The sequence below is a fragment of the Xenopus tropicalis genome, chromosome 1, assembly GCF_000004195.4.
Source record: "Xenopus tropicalis strain Nigerian chromosome 1, UCB_Xtro_10.0, whole genome shotgun sequence".
Taxonomy (NCBI): Eukaryota; Metazoa; Chordata; class Amphibia; order Anura; family Pipidae; genus Xenopus; species Xenopus tropicalis.
Window position 1 is genome coordinate 114,202,309 of NC_030677.2, and position 21,257 is coordinate 114,223,565.

Here is a 21,257-nt window from a genome sequence, read left to right on the forward strand (position 1 = left end):
CTGTGGTGAAAGAAATGTGGTAAAACTTTAGCAGTACCGTTGTTTGGTTCTGTTCATGAATAAAAGGACTTAATCATTACTTTCATTCCATTAAAACTGAGGTTTCAAACTGTGGGGCACTGAAGAAATACTTATTATATTGGTGGTATCCTAGTTATGAGGCAAGGGGACTCTGAACAAATGTTGGACAACTAGAGGTTTAGCAAATGGGTTGTGACAGTTACTGGACTGGAGATCCTATGGGGCAACATAGATACACATAGTTAGATATTTCATCATAGAAGAGCAAACATGTTGTGGTATGAAGAGGATGCTACATTTGTTGAATAATATAGTGGGTAGAGGGTTTAATTAAGAAAAAGGTGGTAATTCTGGACATAAGTATTTGGAATGACAAAGTGGAATGATAGATTATATGCTTAGATTATATGTTAGTCATTTGATTGGGAAGGCTGCTAATATTATTATTATTCTTTATTTATGTAGTGTCAACATATTCCACAGCCATCTGCAGAGATTATATATCCTGCCCCAGTGGAAGTTACAATATCAGTCCCTATCACATTCAAATACACTATGATCAGTTTTACTAGGAGCCTGTTGATATTATGTATGACACAATGTAAGTCTACCTTAATTAATAATATTTACTGAAATCATTTTATCATCTATTCTATTTTTTTCAGTTGAAGATTTTTTTATTATTCAATTCCATATTGATAAAGGGAGTTTATGTGTTGCTTGCACTTGCTGAGAAATTAGGCATTATTGTACAGCGCTGCGGAATATGTTGGCGCTTTCTAAATAAATGTTAATAATAATAATAATGGAGAAATCTGTATAGGCAAAGCTCACCTGCGTCATAGTGCCCCCTTAAGTAGTTAGTGCTGTTTCAAGACTTCCATGGTCAGTTTAACCATGTCCTTGAGCTACAATGTAACATCCTGAAAGCAGTTTCTTATAAGCTTGTTTTTGTGTGCTGGGACCATGAAAAGACTATAAAGACTGTAATTTCTTTGTTCAGTGTTCTATGTTATTGTAAGTTCAGAACCCACGCAGCTAGTGTCAAATAAACTTTCATTATCTTTCACCGACACCTACATATGATGGGTAAAGTTATTGTCTTACAGTAGGTGGTTTTCAATATAAAGGGCAATTACATTGTCCCATTTGTGAAGGATCAGCTAAGCTAAGGTATGATAAGGTGAGATAATGTGACAGATATTCTTGTTTCCATTTAGGTCATCAATTTGCACCATACGGTTTAATTTACTATGACCCCAGGCAGTAGTCCAAGAGCACGGGGAGGTTAGGCACCCTTGATAAATCTCTGCTACCGTGAGTGACTAATTTCCCCAAAAAGCCTTTCCACTGGCAATAAAGGGAATCGTTGGTGGAAAGGCCTATGCATTACTGCTGTTTTCCAAAGTCACGCAAATTTGCCTGCAGGAGAAAACTTTGTTCAACTTCAGAAAGCAACTAATCTTCCAGTTGGACATTACCCTATAGGGCCCAAGAATTCTCCCTTAATGCTCATGCGCAGAGCACTGCTGCCGGGGGTCTGGCTTTACTCTGCACTTCACACTAGATAAAAAAAATCCAATGCGAGGTACAAAGGCGATCACAGGCCTGCACTGTCCTTAACGCCTGCCTGGCAGCAATTGAAATAGAGTGGAAATCAGGGTTCATAGCATACTTTCTATTCTGCCTCCCACATTGTAAATGACCCCTATAGCTAATAATTTAAAAGGCTTTGAATTTTTGTTGGACATGACCAAATTACTTGACCAGCTCGATGTGTGGAACAAGCTGTTTTTTAAGTCTCTATTGTTAATCAGTATAGGCAGCGCCCTTGCTTATATTTTTGAATTTATTTAAATAGGAAAGTTGTGCTCATACAATATGACACAATCTTCTACTATCTTTGTAAGAGAAATAAATACTCATAAACGGGGTTCTATTTAATTATAACAGGGCTCCCAGTGCCCCTGCATTAACAATCCAATAAATACAAATATCAGACAATCACGCTGCCAGGTAGAAATACAGTAAGTAGATATAGGTAGCTGTTTCAGTATGTCAAAATAATTCTGTAGCTGGTCTCAGGCTGGTGTTGGTGTTTTTCCATTTTCAGCACTATGGAGAGCAACCCAGTGGCACAAGCAACCTGGCAGCCCTACCACTACATGAATCCTGGGATTTTACAAAATAATAATTGGACTTCAAGCAATTATATCCTAATATATCAACCATGCTGTGAAATTTACATGTCAGCATGTACATACCTTGACAAAAGCTGAATAATAGATAGCTGCTTGGGGAGGCTGTATTTTTCCACTGATTTTCAGTCAGTCGATTTTAACTTAATCAGGGGTGTTTCAGGGGCTTCTGGCGCCTGAGACAGCAGCCCAGAAGCCATCCCCCTTACCAGCTCCACACTTACATTTTTCACACCAGAGCAGGTCTAGGGGGCCTTATCACTAGTGAAGAGACCACAATTGTGCTATCTGATTTCTAAAGTCACCTGAAGATTCCTGCGCAGGTTCCCTTATGGCCAGTGGGAAAGCATTTTGGAGGAGTTTTTGTCACCAGCAGTAGCCCAGACTTAACTGCGGGTGACAGATACCCCCGTTTGCCATTGCCCTAAAGGAAAAAAAACCCTTGAACTTTTTGGAATTTATTTTTTTGGTAGAAAATGAAGCACTGAAACAAGAGACTAGAGGGCTTATTTACTTCAGCAAACACAGTGATCAAAGTGCAATTTCAAGTGCAATAGCCATGTTTTTTCCCACAATTTCTAGCATCACCTGATGAAACTGCATCCAATTTGTCAAAAATTACACAACTGTGAGAGTATTTTGTCACAAATCAGACACAATTGTGCTTAAGTGTGCACAGCGTCATTTTAGGTGTGCAGCATGAAAGTGACGTTTGCGCCCAATTCTTTAGGAGCAAGTGTGCTGCACCTATTTGCGCTGGACATGAACTGAACTCTGGAGCTACTACCTGGTCAGGAACTGATGGTAGCTCCAGGATTCCCATTTCTCAGCAGGTGCAGCAGCTCTCAGTTCATAACACAAGACAGGAAGGATTAAGCAGCACAAATAGCAACTATATGGTAATGAAGAAAGCAACTGCCCTTGACGTAATGTTTTTTTTCTTGCATTGTGACAGGTCTTGTTTGCGTCTTGAATCTTTCCTTGTTTAATATTATTATTCAGGCACTAGGGGGAGTATGGTTGGGTGTGGAAATTGTGCTGCTGCCAGACAGAATTGGCAATAGTAAGCTCAGTGTGTGCTGAGCTTCTCTGCACTGTTGTTCTTCACTAGCTTTATATCGTGACTCCAGCAAATTAATGGTCTTATGGTCTTGTACCATTTTAAAAAGAATGTTATCATTCTAACCAAAAGTATATCTATTCCATTTACTTTTAAGCATTATTTTGTGAAATGAGTATGGAGAGAATGTTTAGGTATTAGCCCTAATGCTAGCAGTCCTGGCACAGTTTTATGAATGTGTCCATAGTCCAGGTTTCATAGCAAAAATGTTTTGAGTGATAAAATAGATACATTGATCCCTATGTACTATTGCCCATGGATGCAAATGCTAAAGCAAAGGGGTACAAAAGTGCACCTATGAGTGCTTGTTCAGTAACCACTATAATCTAGGGCATACTTGTACTCTGACCCCCCGAAAAATCTTTAATAAGTGCAGCTGCAAAGTACAGCCTGAATAAAGCATAATGCAGGCAACACTGTATTTGTGGAGGAAGTGCAGATATTTGTACTAAACACCTGTACCATTAGAACAAAGTGAGGGGTAGGGTGCAAAAGTGAAAAAAAAATGGTGTTTGGACACATTTTTTCACTTCACACTGTCCTATCCTTTTTAAAAAGACCCCTATTGATTAATCTAGTCATTGCTGAGTTCCAGTAGCCAGTTACATGTAATACATTTTTCAGTTGCACAAAAGGTCTTTAGATTTGTAGCAAACAATTTAAACAATTTATGCCAGGAAATGTAACAATGTTTTACTAATGGCCTGAAGGGTCATTTACTAATCATTTACAAATTCACTAGGTTTTAAATTGCACACAAATCACTTTTTTTTACTCACAATGCAGCATTTCCCGATTCCAAATTCATTCCAGTGTAATAGCATCTGTTTAAGTGAATTACACACAAGTTGCTGTGGCAGCTTCGTTAGTGTGTCGGCAAATGGTGCCAAACTGATATGTTCAATATTCAAAACACCATTAGTATGAAATTCATGACATGCATGTCAGTTGCATGTGAAGTTACAACAAGCTATCCCCAAAGAATGCTAGAAATAGCACTGCTTTAAAACGAGTATTAATTCCAGGGCTCACTTGCATCTATGCACCTGTACTTTCACCCTTGCACACATGTCTACGCAGTCAGTCAAAGACAGCTGAACCAGTGTAAGTTGAAAATGCATGCAGTTGGTAATACTATACTTAATCATAGTCACAATGCTTTCTCTTATTCCTCATCATATCTGCTCCTAGAGAGCATGTAATGCAGAGTGCCCTGATTTCTTGTGTACACACATGAATAAATGTGTTCAGCTGATATGCTGTGTGCATTTATCTGCTATCAGAAGTGACAACAGCCCTTAGAAATATGGATCATTGATCCTTCTCGCTGTGTATACGCAGTGATGCACATGAACATGAAATGCAGAAAAATTAGAACAAGACCTCTTTTTTCTTTGTTCATTGTCACCTACATAACAGATAGAAACACTCTTGTATAGTCCCTTTCAGTCCCTGATCTATCTGTTTCTTTTTTTTGTAAATATCCAGCCAGTATCCACAGTTTCCAAGTCATTTTTGCATGAATAGAGAAAAGAGATTCCTGGAAGATTCTGGAATTCACAAAATACAGAAGCTACCAGTTTAAATTCCTGTTAGTATCATATTGTCTGTAATAATTTGTCAAATAAAATGGGGGAGAACTATATTGAGTAAATTAAATGAAGATAGTTTTTTATGTGAGTTTATTTTACATGTTTTTCTACTTAGGTAGGAGAATTTGACTAAAGGGGTAATTTGCTATTGGTGGAGTAGGGCGCAAAGTGTGTAAAACAGGTAGAAGCCATGCTATTTGTACTTTGTACCCTGTTCCACCAGTAGCACCAACAGGCACAAGTAGAGTACCTATACTTTCCTCATGAATGCAGTGCTGTCTCTATTTAGCAGTGCTGTATTCATGAGGTGAAAGGAGAGGGTTGCAGATATTAAAGTAAGATCCAATAAAAAATAAAGGGAATGGTTCCAAGTCTTGTTAATATGCATGATAGAATCAAAAAATACATTACAACACAAACTAATTGGTCTTATGTTGAATACTGAAACCCCTTAAAGGTTTTAAAGAAAAAGCAATGTTTACAGAGAAGCAACTTTCTTTATATCCTTCACAGCAGACAAGGAGGCTGTTCCTGGCCCCTGATGTTAGACTATGGTGCAGGACATCATGCTGTGAGATTGTCGCAGGCATTTTGTGAAACGATTCGCCAATGGCGAAATGTGGAAATTTGCTGTGAATCCATGCCTGGCAAACAATTTGCTATAAATGATCTATAGTTAACTTTTAATGTACATTAATATTTTTAAGAGAAGTTTTTAGTGTCAGTATCACCTTAAGGCAAAGGGTTTAAACTGTATAAATACAGATTTATAACAACATACATTTGCAGATAAGATTATACCGTATTATATTTAAAATTGCCATTATGTAACTCTGCCTTGCTATTTGCTCAGCATTGATGTATAGACCATGTATATACACCAAGCACAACTTGGCCTAATTACAGAGCAGGAATATGTGCCTTCGTCCAATATGAAATGATGCTGTGCAGCTGAAGACTGAGTATAAATAGCAAGCAGCAAGAACAGGATCTAGGAGCAAGTATGGTTGTTTATCAGTGATACTTGTTCTTGGTGTAGCCCAATAGAAAGAAGTGCAGCAAATACAACACTCCTTTAGAGAATATCTGTAATCTTTGGTATGTTGACAAATATAGGGTTAAATGAATACTAATTGCTGAATTTGCACAAGCTAGTAACTAGAACAACCAACCAGCAGGCAGGATTTACTGGTCACATGTTTAAAAACACACTTCTGATTAGTTGATATAGTTTACTAGACTTAACTTTGTGGGTTGAGAGACTAAGGAATCCAAAACTTTCGTACTCGGTGCGACAATACGATTTTGTCGCAAAGTACGAAAAAGTTGTGAAAGCGACGAAAAAGTCGCGATAGGTACGAAATTGACGCAAAAAACATGATTGCGCATTCGGACGCATTCGGAGCGTTCATGCGTTAATAAATCTCCCCCTAGGTGTGTTATAGTTGACAAGAGTTTTTTTAGCACATATAAAAAATTACTTCTATTTGCAATTGCAAATATTAGATATGACATTTTTTTCCGAGTGTAGGTTCACTGTTGTCAGTTTTGTTATTTTCTCGTGCCTTTTCTCAGTGCATGGTTTGGGTAAACCTCTTTAAAAACTCTCTGCATTTGGTAGTTGTAGTTTAACAAAAGCTGTCTGACAGACCAAGAGTTGCTAAACCTGTCAACTAATAAACAGTGAATTAATTAATAATCTCAAATTTTTCGAATTGCTAATTCACATTTTTAAAGCCATATCTCATGTGTACACTAGATATAGGTAGTTTTGCTCTCACTTGCTTCTGATTAATTTAATTTTCTAACACTAATAATTACCCTTATGATGAGAGCTTTTTATATAGTCAGTTCTATCGGTAATGCCAGCTCAGTTTCTCATGTACTACAGAATAATACAGGAGCAATAATACATAATAGTTAATTGTATTAGGCCCAAATCCTGTTTGTATCAGTATCCATGGGGACATCTCTTGCATCAACATGCTCTGTAGTGATGGCACATACTACAAATAGTGGTGTCCTTATATAGAAATTATCCTAAATAATGTGAGAGTCTGAGAATTCTTCCTCAGGGCTTCTAGTGTCTTTTCTGTCAGATCTCCAGGTTTGCTATTCATAATCTAGGGGGATGATTTATCAATGTTTGAATTTTTTTCATAATTGAGTTTTTTTACACAAAAAATCAAGTTATACCTCAAAAGCTCGAATGCCTGTTATTAGGTGCAATAAACCCAAAAACTTGAAAATTGCACAAAAATGTAGAAGTCAGTGAGAGTTGTCACATTGTTTTTTGTTAATTCAAGATATTCAAGTTTTTTGAGTTTTATTCAAGTTTGTAAACTCGAAAAATCGAGGTATTCAAGTTTTTTTTTATTCAAATGAGTTTACCATATTAATAAAAAAGCAAGCAATTGAGTTTTTTTAAAATGCAAGTATATTCGATTTAAAAAAACTTTCGAATTCACAAACTCGAAAATTGGTAAATAAGCTCATGGGTGTTCCATGTGCACTACTTGTACCTTGAGTGGGGTTGTAGGGGCTAACAGAAACCATGTATATAAAATAATATTAGTAACATTTGTCAATTACTAAATAGTAAACATTTTTTATATTTGCCAGACAATCACTGACGTCACCTTAATAGTCATTGTTAGTGCTAGATGTAGTATATCGACAGTCTGTGTGTCTTGTGTGCTGCTCTGTGGTTAATAATGGAACACAGGGGTCAGCAGTACAGGCAGATCTGTATGACCACATGCAGGTGAATTCCAGCCAGCCTAGGATGGTTGTCATGTCACAAATTATATAGGCAGAAGCTAAAGCAACAGCCTATAAAGCATTGGAAAGGTATGGGACTGTTATTCTGGGCGTTTCTGGATAAGGGGGTGTTTCAATAATTTGGATCTCCATACTTTAAGCCTACAAAAATCTTTAAAACATTAAATAAAACCAGTAGTTGTTTCACTTCAACACGGATTAATTATATTTGGGATCAAGTACAAGATAGTGTTTTATTAATACAGAGAAAAAGAAAATATGTTTTAAAATTATGAATTGTTTGATTAAAATGGAGTCTATAGGAGATGATCTTCCCATAATTCAGAGCTTTCTGCATAATGGATTTCTGCAAAAGGTATCCCATACCTGTATATCATTTCTTCACCCTAGAAAAAAATCTAAATAGTTTAAATTTGCCTGTGTTTTACTACATGTCCAGTATGGCTAGTGAACCTTACAGTTAAGTTGCAGGGAGTCACTACAAGGCAAAAAACAAACTAGAGATAGGCTTTTCATGGCAGTGGCACTGGTAGTACTCCTGAATACAATTCTAAAGAGCAAATCAATTTTGAATACTAAAAAAGTTTGAAATCTAAAAAATTTCCTGGATTAACCATGTGTTTTCAGCTTTCCAGCAACAAAAGTTTAAAACAAGTTAAAAAAGCCAGCATACCATTGACTTAAAATTAATTTTAATATATCTGCTACTAGTCATGTTGATGTGCATTTATTGAGCAAAACTGAGAGAAAAGCAAGTGCAATTGCTTTAAATACATTCAAAAAAATAAATTTTTAGCATAAACTTTCCAAAATTATTGCAAAATTGCAAAGAAGCAGATTTTTTAAGCTGTCCAGTAGCAGGGGCCAGCTTCCTTAGAATCATACCCAAGTATTTATAATGTATTTGAAATTTGGGGTAGTATAATTCCCTTATGCTGTCAGTGCTACATTTAATCCTAATTATAAACACAAGGAAAGACAGCTACATTGCACTACACTACACTGAATGGAAAAAGAGCATAAATAAATTGTCTCAAAATCTTCTTTTGAGCAAATCTGTGTTCCAGGTCATCCCATCAGGGTGCAACTTTCAGGAGAGTGTCAGTGGGGACAGCACACAGCTCTCAGGAGAGAGAGAAAGAGATCTTTTGGTCTAATCCTGTGGTACAAAGACCTCCCTTCTTTAAAGAGGGGGATATATAACATAATACAGAAACCCCACTGATTGGAGACATCTGTGCATTAGAAAAGATGTTGCATTAATAAAAGTTAATCATGGGAGTGTCCTTAATATGTCTAATAAAGAATGGCTCCCTACTAGAACTAATTCTTTATTCGGGTAATAACATCATACATACATTCCACTCAACAATATGTTTATGCAATAATATCCTATATATGTGTCTCTTAAATAGCATTCCCTTGCATTTACAAAGTATGGAGAAACATTGGTTAGGTGTATCTTCTTCTTATAAAAATGATTTCTCCTTTACTTGTATGTATGTATGTATATATATATATATATATATATATATATATATATATTTATTTTTATTTTTTTTTGTAACAAATCATTACATATATCTATTTTCAAAAACAATAACAGCTTGGAATAGTGCTTGTGAATAAAACATATAGATGAGCATGGGAGGAATGGATTTTCCCATTCATACATCAAGGGGATGTAAATAGTGCTAATAACATACTCTTTTGGAGGAATGACCTCTTGTCTGTGTATAGGTTACCCAGCTCAGAATGGGGCCTATTCATCAAAGTTGCCCCCAGCGCTGCATTATTTCCAAAACCTCTTTTCAATCCAAGACTTTCCCATCTCCCAAAAAAAAAAAAAAAGAAAGGGAGAGACAAGGGCATTCCCATCCTGATCTCCAAGCCAAGGTCTTACTAACTTGAAGGAGATGTTCCCAGATTGGCTATTCTCTCTTCCCTGAACTAATGCACACACAACAAGAGGGGAGGAATGTGTGGTAGTGTTAAAGGGTGTGGGGGGGATGGGGGTGGAGTTATCGTTTCCCAGGGTCATTCTGGTTTCCCAAATGAAGCCACATTCATGGGATTGCATCTTCCTCTCTCTCATCTACAAGAGCTAGGAATTCAGCCTTCATGTCTGCCATCTAATCAGCAAGGTACTTAACAAATGCTTTTACTTACTAACACTTTTAGCTTATTTCTCTGTTGTTTCCACCTGATTAAATCTGTCTTTATTGCAGAATTGCACATTTATCATGGTGTTTTTTATCTTTATTTTTACTTTTCTCACTTTCCTGTTTGACCACCTTTTGCATAAAAAAAATACAAATATTATTTTAGCTGAAAAGCTTTCTTTATGTTCATTTTAATGCAAGGCAACATAACTCATTAGGCACCAGGTTAATGAAAATGAAATCAGTTGCTCTGTTTTTGTTTTGAAATGTAACATTTGTTCTAAATTTGTTATACAAATATCGAAATGTTGTGAAATATGTGAGCAAAATACTGTGAAATGACATAGTTGTACATACTAAATTGAACAATGACAGAATTCTGCTGCTGGAAATGTTATGGGTTGCCGGGTGCCAAATTTACCCCAGAAAGTGCACTTTTGCTTAGCTAAAGGGCAGTCTGAACAAGTGCAAGGGAAAGTTTTTTTTCAAAAGGGACCAATACAGTTAGTTGAATCCAGAGTTAAAATGCCTTTTATTAATGTAACTCTTTAGCTTTCAAATATTTTTATTAGCAGGATCAGTTGCAATGTTCTGTTTGTAATAAAAATGTCACTATAAAAGGGATTGCATGGTAGTTGGGAGGGGCCCTATTTTTTGCCTCGATTGAGCTGTTTACCACCAGCCTGCTTACTGCAGGGCTGAAGTACCTTTATACAGATCATTATAAACTGTGCGTCTTCCAAAATGCCATATTGTTTTACAGCAGTTTTATCATATAAGAGGGATATATTTATTTTTTGTCAGAATTGCCCTGGAACCCCCATCTTATCACCTGTGAGACAATTATACAGGGTGAATCCACAGAATTAAATACTGACATTGACTATTCTGTATTATACAAACTAAGTACAGGTGTGATTATACAAACTAAGTACAGGTGTGATCTGGAAACACCACATCTAGAAAATTCCAATCCTAAGGAAGGCCACCACCAGTTCATTTTGAGTAAATCATTTAAAATGATTTCCTTTTTCTTTGTAATAAAAAAAAACTGTACCGTGCTTGATGTTAACAAAGCTGTATAAGGCCATATCAGTGGCAAAACAATCCCTTTGTGTTTATTTCATGTTTTTATTATGGTTACAGTATTGTGAAACTCCTATGCGGAACTACCCTGGTCCCAAGCATTCCACGTAATACATCCCATAACAGTACTATATATTATTTTACCTTGCTTATGTGTTTTCAGTAAATAAAATTAGAAATGCCTCCAGTCTAAGATTTGGGATTCTCTGCAAAACTCCAAAGTCAGCCCGAGCTATGATTGTGAATAAACATTTTAGAAAGAATGACTGAACTGAAGTCTCATCTGTGGAAAACACTTTTTTGCTGTCCAGGGCTTTATATTATTATTCATAGATTTGGTATTGTGTTAATTAAAAAGGATATAAAACTACAAAGATCAAGGCAGGATTATAGACAGGAAATGCAAATCTATAATTTTATATACATTTAAAATGCATGAGAAATTCTGGCCTTTGGATTTCTAACCTGGAAAGTGCTGCTGGGGTTGGGTTATGCAATAAATTCACACGTCCTTGCCTCTATCAAAGAAAGAGTGAAGCTAGAATGTATGTGTGCTATGTCATTGGCACAAGCAGACAGCTCTATCATCTCAACGAAGGGTGGCAGTGGGATCAAGGTCTATTGAGGCCTCAGGCAGGTCGAGTCTGTTTGTACAAATACAGATCTGCACGTGGGCTTCATGAAGATCAAGTGGTTAGGCCAATCCCAGGCTAGAGTGTGGCACAAGCTTCTGACCTCCTGAGCTGCTTTATTCATCTGGTATTGGATCTAGCCACCTGTTCATCATGGTCATGAGTCAGTGGCCTCCAGTAGTGTTTAAATATTTGCTAACTATCTTGTTATTTTGTAATATGCTTACTTATTTTATGGTGGATTTGGAATCTGCAGAATTCTAAAATCCTGAATTCTGAGGTAAGAGAACAAATGTAAGGCTGTGTTACAAAAACATGTTTTGCTATGACCCCGTTAGTGTCTGCTATTTTTTCTATTGTTGCTCCTTTTTAAATTTCCAATTTGAGACAAAACATACTTTACTTATAAGTAGGGTTTACATTTTTTCATACTGTGATCTGCACAAAAAGTTGCATTTACTGTATCTACAAGTACTTGTTCATTAGAATAAGGGAGCTGCTGTACTGATCATTTAAATGGATTGAAATCAACAGATTTTAGCCAAATAATGCCCTTTACAGATAACATTGATAAATAATACTACATTTGCTTAGTTTTACTGAGCAGCAACTTTTTATACAACAAGAAAGGTCATGCTAAACATTTCTTTGTTTTCTTTTACTAGTCTGTATAATATGGCTCTTATTATAAAGTAAAGTAAAGTATTTCTATTCCATAATATGCGCTTTGTAATGCCATCCCAATGCACAATAAATATGAGGAGCAATCTCTGCATTTTCATTCAAGGTTTTCTTAACAAGAAACCATAGGGTAATCTGAACAAAATTTTTGGTAAGTGCCAGTGAGATTAAAAAGAAGGCATGTTTATGTGAAAAGTGAAGGGCCAAACTGATTCATGTCTCCTGGCTACTACAGCCACGCACTTTCTTCAAATTGAATGCACTGTCCACTGAAGTGGTACCATGCAACCCCAAACAAGCCATGATGCGGCATTACCCCTAGGACAGGGCGGAAAATGTATCTCCCCTCCCCAAAGCCTCATGTTAAATTCCTTGCAGCTGATTTACTACCACTGGAACAACAATCTCAGTCATGGAATAAATCATGAAATTTGCTCCACTTTTGGGCTGCCGCAAATGTTATTGTGCCTTTTACAGCAGTAATGCATAACATATAAATCATAACAGTCAGACCTTTCACCTTGCACCTTCATTTTCAAGTGACGGTTTCAGCAATCACTTTGCTAACAGATTCCCATTAGCCTTTAAATATTTCCAGCGACAACACATTAGCAATGCTTTAATGGCTATAGAGAAGGTAGTGAATTCTAGAGAAACCAAGGCACAGTGTATGTATGTAGTTTTGTAGCTGAATAAGAATGACTGGTCTGAGGGATTATACAATTAAGTAATAATCAAAAACTTTTTTCAAGTGGATATGAACAATATTATTGATACAGTATCCAAGATTTAGGTTAGGGGGTATGGGAAAGAGTTTTTTGTGGTTTTGAGGGTGATGTAACTGCTGGACCAATGACCAGTTTGGGAACTGTTAAACAGAAGATGAATAATGTCTGTTCAAGAAGAAAGCATTACATCTCCAATTGAGAACTTGTTTCAGTACATATCGTTTGTGTTTGTTTTTTTAATAACCCACAGGGGTACACAGGGTCGGACTGGAGACCCGACCCTTGCCAGCGCTCCCCCTGCTGACTCCCTCCCCTGACGCGTTAAACTGCGGGGGTTAGGGAGGCTCAGCGCGGGGCCCTGTGGGGGGTTAGCGGCTGCGGGAAATGCGGCCGGAGGGGGCACCTGCAGGGCCTGCACCCCCCAGTCCGACCCTGGTTGTACTTGTTGAACAAATGTTTTGTAAAAAGTCCAAATTATCCTTGCTGTCATTGGATAGCTATAGGGAAACTTATCTATGAAGGTTTTCATTCATCCAGGTCATGATCAACAACACCATGGCAATTTTTACTCAAAAAGTCCACTGGCTTTAGACTTTTAACACATAGATGTCATATTGAAGTTTTTACACATTTACCACTCCATTTGCTCAAAATGCTGCATTCGGAATCAGAAAACAAGTTGCTTTCAAAATTGCACTTTGCACACTGCACTTGCAGTGATAAATAGTATGTTAGCTAACTTGCACACTACATTAAAAGAGTTTGAATTTTCGTGTCACCTCGTATGGCCTTGGGAAGTCACTGGGCCTACTACAGTTTATGTAAAATTAGTAATGCTGAATAAGTTTACCAATAAAAATATAAAATAAAACTACATTTTCTTGACCCAAATAGACCAAAGTTGTGCATAAACTGAGTTATATAAGGAAGTGTGTTTTATGCAGTTATCTAATTGGCTAGCTGGCATGCCTGCTGATTACCTGTCTTCTCCAGGTGTCATGCACAACTCCAGACCCCCAGGTCTGTTAAGTGATCACTAACAGAACACTAATAGATCATGAACTAGTGCTTGAACTAGACCCACTAGACCAAAGACCCACAGCAAATTTTACTGTACGCTTACAGGAGCTTTAGATTATTTTCTTGATTTGAAACCCCCATTTACTCCTAATTATTCTCTCTTGTGCATTAGTAATGGGGATAATGTAAACCTATACAAAGTTTAAAGAATAATAGTAAGAGGATCCAAGTTATAAGAGCTTGCCATTACCTATATGGGTATAAGGCAGTACTCAAAGATGTAACTGCCTGGGCAAAGGACATACCCTATGCAGTTACAGGTTTGCAGTGCAATGCTAACATTATTGAAAGCATTCTTTCTATTCCATCTAGGATCTGGCGGATATTTGGCACTTTGTGTGTACATGTAAAAACAGTTATCATGATATCAATATCATGATATTTGAGGAAGGGAAGATGGGCCATTCCTTTATCTTATATGGTATTCCCTATGGTATTCCTCTGGTTATGTTTTAAAAGTGGTGCAATATGTTAAGAATTGGAAAAGTTAAGGCACACCTTATTTTGTTTTCAAGTTCTTTTTACATGCAAAGGCTCTCAAAGGGAGGGCCTGCAATCCTGGAAGTGACCCAGACCTCTCTTGACCTGTGAAAGGTCATGTCAGGAGGTCATGGTGCAAAGCTGAAGGGGGGTGACAGGGTCATGGGAATTGAGAAGAAAAAGTATAGAAAAAGATGGTACGTTCATCAAATCGCCTCCCAACAGTGTTGGCACAGGCTAAAGCAATAATAGAATAAGAAGAGACATCTGGGAAATCCTGAATATTAATGCAAGCCTACCAAAGAAAGTTTGGTAAAAAAAAATAAATAAATAAGAATGAGCATTTTGTATTGCCTAATGTTTAGTATCTAATGCATGTAGCACAAGATTTCTGGAAGTATCCTGGCTTTGAATTGGTTTCTGTCTTTGGTTACCTAGCTGTATGAGTATAACTAATGTCATAAAGCTAGACAACCGAACGTATAAACCAGTTCCTCCATCTTCACAGCAGAGCAGCATCATGAACACCACATGGACTTGGTGGCACAGAAATAATCTCTAGGTTTCCAGTGTGCTAAACATATATATACTCATATGATACAACTGCACTGGTTGCAGTTTGTTACCAAGTTTTGTTTTATTTTTTGAAAAATATGTCTTTTTGCACTGACGTGCATAATTATGTACTTTTCTGGTGTAGGGTAGCGGGGGTTGAAGGAAACAACTCTTGAGCAACCAGATATGTTTGTATACAGTATGTATAATTTTGTACTTAAATGGCCCGAGATGTATGCAGTATTATTCTCTATCTATGTGGGTACAAACCTGCAAGGAAGTATGAGAACTTTTAAGATATGCATTGCAGTACAGTAAAAAGGACCACACCACATAGCAAATCACTACTCACGTGTACATACCCTAATTCATTCTTGATTTTCATTATATTTCCACCAGGTGCAGGAGGATATTTAAATTTTTCATTAACACTTATCTAAAGGCAGCCAAGACATTTTTATAAATAATTCTGCACAGTGCAGAAACAAACAGGCACACTAAACTAACCTAGGGCATGTGTGTTTTTGATAGGGATTTTTATAGAGAAATATATTGTAAGCTCCTCTGTGCCAGGGGCCAAGGAGGAACCATGTCTCTGTAAACCACTGCTTAACATGTTAGTGCTATATAAAAATATCATAATAATATTAACACTAATGAAAACAATTCCAATTGCAGGAAGCCATAGCAACCATTCAGGCATTTGCTTTTATTAGCCTAACTTGCATTTGACTGATCAAAGTTAATAGCCGGTTGGTTGCTATAGGTTACTACATGTGTACACTTTGGAAGTGTTGGAATTTTCCTCATTAATCACTAAGGCGCAACTAAAATGATGACAATGTTGTGGCCAATTTAAAATCCATACACCAAAATATCTTTGAGATAAGTAGATGTCTGCACCACCTCAGACAGTAGTATTTTACTTGCTAAGACTTATGGGAGGTGGAATGCAAAATATTCCCATTGTGCCTCCCTAGTGGAGAGCTCTATGTAAACTGAATTGCAGCTAAGAAAACATGGATTCCTCATACAGGAGTAAAGCAGGACTTACACCAGGGCACAAATATGTGAACTGGGTGAAATTAGCTTGATATGAATGGCAAGTTGCACAGGTCTCTAAGCTTGCAAGTGTATAGTAAACTCAGGTTGGACTGTGGATGTAGACCACACACATGGGCCCTGTAGTCTTTAAGTAACCATACTGGGCTGACCAGAATTATCACTTTTGTTTCAACCTCATAAACCGAGCAATTTGATACTTTAGATCACATCAGTATGATTTATGGGTTTACCCTGTACAATCGGTAAAAGTGAAGCTGACAGCCACAAGGCTCCGCTTTAACCCTTTCACTCCCATTCATTTTTAAAAATATATCCAGTATGTATGTCATAACTTCTGATCCCCTAAAGGAAGCTTTTTCTTTACATTTCTCACTTTCAGATGTGTGTTACAGCTGCATGTATAGGCAGAAAATGTGCTAATGAAATTCATTTCCCTTAGCTTCATACAAAAAATAGAAGGGCATAATCCTCAAAATAAGAATAATTAGAGGTTTGCCAGGGGCTGTGTTGTGCTGCATGTTTTGAACTCCCTTGAAAATACAATCCCACTTTGCCAACCACAGTGGCTTACTGGAGCCCCCCTGGGGACTGAGTAAAGCAGGCTCTGGTAAGTTGCCAAGTCCCCAAGGTGCAAGCTCAGCTTGCAGTGATAGTTACTGCCAAGCTGTGGAAGATATATATTTATATATATATAGAGAGAGCGAGAGAGATATGTACAACATACATGAAAAGCAGTGGTTTCTAAAACAATGAACTGCTGAGCATCTTGCAAGGATAATACATTGTTTGCAAATATCTACTTACAACTTCTAATAACCCTAATTCATACACCCTGTGCCACCATGATGCCATAAGGTCAAGAGAATCTGATCAAACTCTAATCCCCCTTATGTAATAAAATTAAAGTTTGCCCAAGTGCAGTACCACATACCACTAAGATTTTTGCATTTAAAGGAAAACTATACCCCCAAACAATGTAGGTCTCTATAAAAATATATTGCATAAACAAGCTCATACGTAAAACCCTGCCTCATCTAAATAAACCATTTTCATGCAAATATACTTTTTGTAGTAATATGTGCCATTGGGTATTCCTAAATATGGCAGGGGATGGAAGTTAAGTGTTAAAACTTTCTTTCTAAGAATCATTCTTTCTCAGTTAGATTTTACAGGCGCTTTTTGCTCAAAATAGCAGCTGGAGCAAGTATCATTAATTTTCTCCACTTCATTATAAGCAAACTTAGTCTCCTAGCAACACCGCCTGATGGTTATAAGCAAGCCTTGGCAGTGAGACTTGTTTGTGTTCTATACAGATCATAGAACCGTGTGGAATTGTAATAGTTTTGCTAGTATTCTGTGATTCCAACACAAACTTGTGATACTGTCTTTATAAATACCATATCCAGCATCATGGTGAAGTTATAGCTGACACCGTGCTCTTCATTATGAAGAATTCCAGTTATTCTCCACAGAGCCCTCTATAACTCAACATTTGCTTTTAATAATATTAGTGGGAACTGCAGTAGCTTTTGCTGCAACAAGTGCAATTTAGAATTTCATCAAGAGATACATGTGATATAGTGACCTTCTTTTCTTTAATGGAAGAAAGGTCTGGGTGTGGTGGGCTAAAAAAGCCAAAATTCCTCTATTGTACATTAATTTCTGTAACCATTGTCTTAAAACAGATGTATTTATATTCAATATAGACCCTGGTATTTCAAGTACACAGAAGCCCAAACAGCCCCCCACTAGTGACATGGCATCTTACGGCAGCCACTGGCATTTAGCAAATCCACAGATTGCCAGTGTGGGCCTGGTCACACACAGTATAGCTGTCAAGCCAAAGAAAGAAGGTAGATACCTCATGTAAAGAAATAAAGGCCGAGGCATGCAAAGATTTTTTTTTTTTTTAATTTCCATGGCCAACCATACATCCAAAGCCACTAGTTTAATAGCACAATGTGGAATCTGAATTTGAAGCTTTATCTTTGGTATTACACCAGAAGCTCTGGGTCCATAGTTCTGCTTAAAAACTGTGCTAGCTGTGAGTATGAGTATATATATTAAGTAGCTGAGCTCTAGTCTATGCAGAGACTTGATCTAAAGAAAATATGACATTCGCCTTAGATCTAGATTTGCTGCTAGCTATTTCCTTTGTATTGTGGCAACATAACTGGATGTTAGCAGTTCTTCATTGTCTTCTATCACAGACAGCAAGTTCATTCTGCTCAAGGGAAAAAGATAAAAGAGATTTTACACTGCTTATTTTGATACAAAACATAGCACTAACCTTCTTTATGCTCTAACCTAATACCTAAATGAGTTTCAGAATATTGTCTTCAGTGTCAGATTGTGGGTATTAATTAGTACCTGTTTTGCCGTACTTCAACTGTGAATGATTTAATGTTTATATATATTGTGCACTAAATTCATCTCTCCCAGCATTCCTGAATATCCTATCATCCCAAACCATGCCTAGTAACTGGCAAGCTCTACCCCATTTGCTTCTATAATTCTCTACTGCCCATGGAGAGAAAGAAACAAATAAAAGGTATGGAAATAATAATTAAATATACTCTTATAATGGAACATTGTTCAGTAACTTTTAATGTAGAAAGTATTTTTAAAATTATAAATGTTTTCTAGAAATAAAACAGGATTCAGGAAAACTAGAAAACACTTTTGAATACATTTAGGAGCTTAAAGCGGCAAAGATCCATTCAAACCAATGGGCACGCCAGTATTTGTTTGAATGGAATCCTTTCTGCAACTACACATGTTTGAGAATTCTCAAAAGTCTCAATAATTTTGGATTTGCTTTATCATTTAATTGTATGGGAACCCTGAACAATGGGAGAAAAAATTTCACGCTTGAGAAAATTCAAGAGACAAATGATAAATGACCAAGCAATGAAAAAAACGTGACAATCGTTCCATGACAGTTCTCATGTGTGAGAAGTATTTTTGAATGTTGTTAAATCGGCCCTAAGATAATTATTAGTTTTAAATGCACGTGAAGTACTTTTGTTTTTTAATGTTAGAGGTCCTTTAACATCTATCTATACTATAAGAGGTATTTGTGCATTTCTAATTTACTCGCAAGAAGTGGTATTGGGTCATGACACTATATATTGAGAAACATTTAAACATATAAAAAAGAGGCTTTATTACATTGGCAAATATATGCCCATACACATATTTCCAGCACTTTTTAGTATTTTATGTGATGATTATTATTATGAGGCTTGTATTCGACGCATTTAGTACTATAAGCAGCTGCTATCCCTTTTCCATTATTATTCATAGAAGTCCGTTAATTGGGATTATTTTTTTGCTTAACTGCTTGGCATTGTTGTCAGACTTTATTACATATGGCTGAAGAAGTATTGCAGAATAATTGTATTCTTAACCAAACATTTGTGTATTTTTAAATTAATTTTTCTGAGATGGTTGTGGTGCCTGTTACACAAAATGTATGCTCTGCTATTTAGAAAGGCCAATGGCTTTAAGGGTTTCCAGGTTTTTTGGAAGCATAAATATGTTTTATTTCTCTTTAAAATAAATATTAAAACCTAGCTACAGGGCTTGTTGTTTATTCTTTCTTCCTTTCATGTGTATTTAATCCAGAATTTGTTTTAGGAAAGATAAGATGTACCTTTGATTAACTGTGAAACCAAGAGCTAAATCTTTTCAAAAGGACCCCTCTAAACTACAATGAATGGTTGCTGTCCTAGATTTGCCTTTAGGAACTTGGAAATACGTTGTGTATGTTTGTTTAATAGAAATAGTAGAATGAATGAGGTCCAGTTCCTGAGGAAGACATTTTATTACTATGTTTATAAATATGTGGATGACTCAAAGCCATTAGTAGAAATGGTGTGCTATAGGGCTGTGATCTGCTAAAATATAACTCCCAGTCCCAGCTTCATTCATCTAATCACAGAGTACAGCAGACTAGAAGATTAGATTAACCCAGGTCCTCAAATGCACCAATGTGGTTATTCATAGCAAACAATCAGCAAGTAGTCTTGATCAGTCTAGTTGGGTGATTTCACTGGGCAATATGGTATCTGTGTTGGTAAATTAACGCCTCTTGAGTTTGGTGTTGCATGGAATTTTACCTTAGTAACATTATGGAACCAAAATCTTTCACAGTAAAAAGAATCATTTTAGATAGAGGTGTAGTTGTATGTCAAGGTAAAAAAAGACCTGTTCTGAAATGATTGCTATAAACACAGCTATAAGAGAGGTCACTGATATAAAAGTGATAAGACAGGAGACTAGCAGAATGTGAGAGATTGGATTGTATTGGGAATAAAAGAAAAGGCAGGACAAGAGAGAATCGCAGAGAGATGAAAATGAGATACAGCAAAAAAACGGATCCTTTAACAACAGGAATAGGATGGGAAATAATCAAATAGATAAATTATGTGTCTACTTTTGTATTACATGCATATAAAATATATAAATCTTACATATGTATTCATGATATAATTTCTAAATCCCCAATATGTTTACCAGATTTGTTCTGTGCTGACAATAAACTCTAGAGCTGGGGTCTATTCATGAGAACTTAAATCCAGGCATATGGCTATAAGCATATTTTATGAAATGCTTACATTACTGCCAAAGATCCAGCTCAGTAGAAAAGGCAAAGCAATAGTTCTTTCTCCAACAGAGGCTTTCTTCATTGATGCTAACACTGGACATATCAGGCAGGCTAGCAGGTACATTGCAGGATGGCAGCTATTACACCATATACATAGATAATCCTGTACATCTCTTTAATTAAAGGGATGAATATGTGTTTGCTTCAGAATCTCTATATCATGAAACTATTATAAGCCATAGGGGTTGCCATTCAAGTTGCAATCAATATAAAGGATCCATATATGCATAGGATACGTGAGAAGCTGTTTAGAATATTCTGGTTTTGTTAAAGATGGGTCAAATGTCATTCAAGGTTCTAAACACCAAGCCGGAAACTTGTTTCATATTAAATAGTTATGTGGATGCCAGGAAACAGTTTACTAGCAGCTGCTGAACAAAAAGCCAAAACTTATAAAGGCAAATAAG

At 36.6% G+C, this 21,257-nt stretch overlaps 1 long non-coding RNA gene and 1 other non-coding gene across 4 annotated transcripts in view; both read left to right on the plus strand.

The window, feature by feature from the left end:
* The window catches only part of LOC101731124, a 62,942-nt gene that overhangs the window by 9,870 nt on the left and 31,815 nt on the right, over positions 1-21,257 (plus strand). Inside the window, exon 1 of one of the 3 annotated variants that reach the window (XR_001169374.3) lies at positions 9,740-9,856. The exons of the other annotated variants lie outside the window; for them this stretch is intronic. This is a non-coding gene — a long non-coding RNA (uncharacterized LOC101731124). Of the gene's footprint in view, positions 1-9,739; positions 9,857-21,257 lie in introns of those variants that run through there. 3 annotated transcript variants of the gene reach the window in all.
* mir9b (microRNA mir-9b) lies at positions 14,978-15,051 on the plus strand. Its single transcript, NR_049539.1, has one exon. It is a non-coding gene; the product is annotated as a microRNA mir-9b (primary transcript).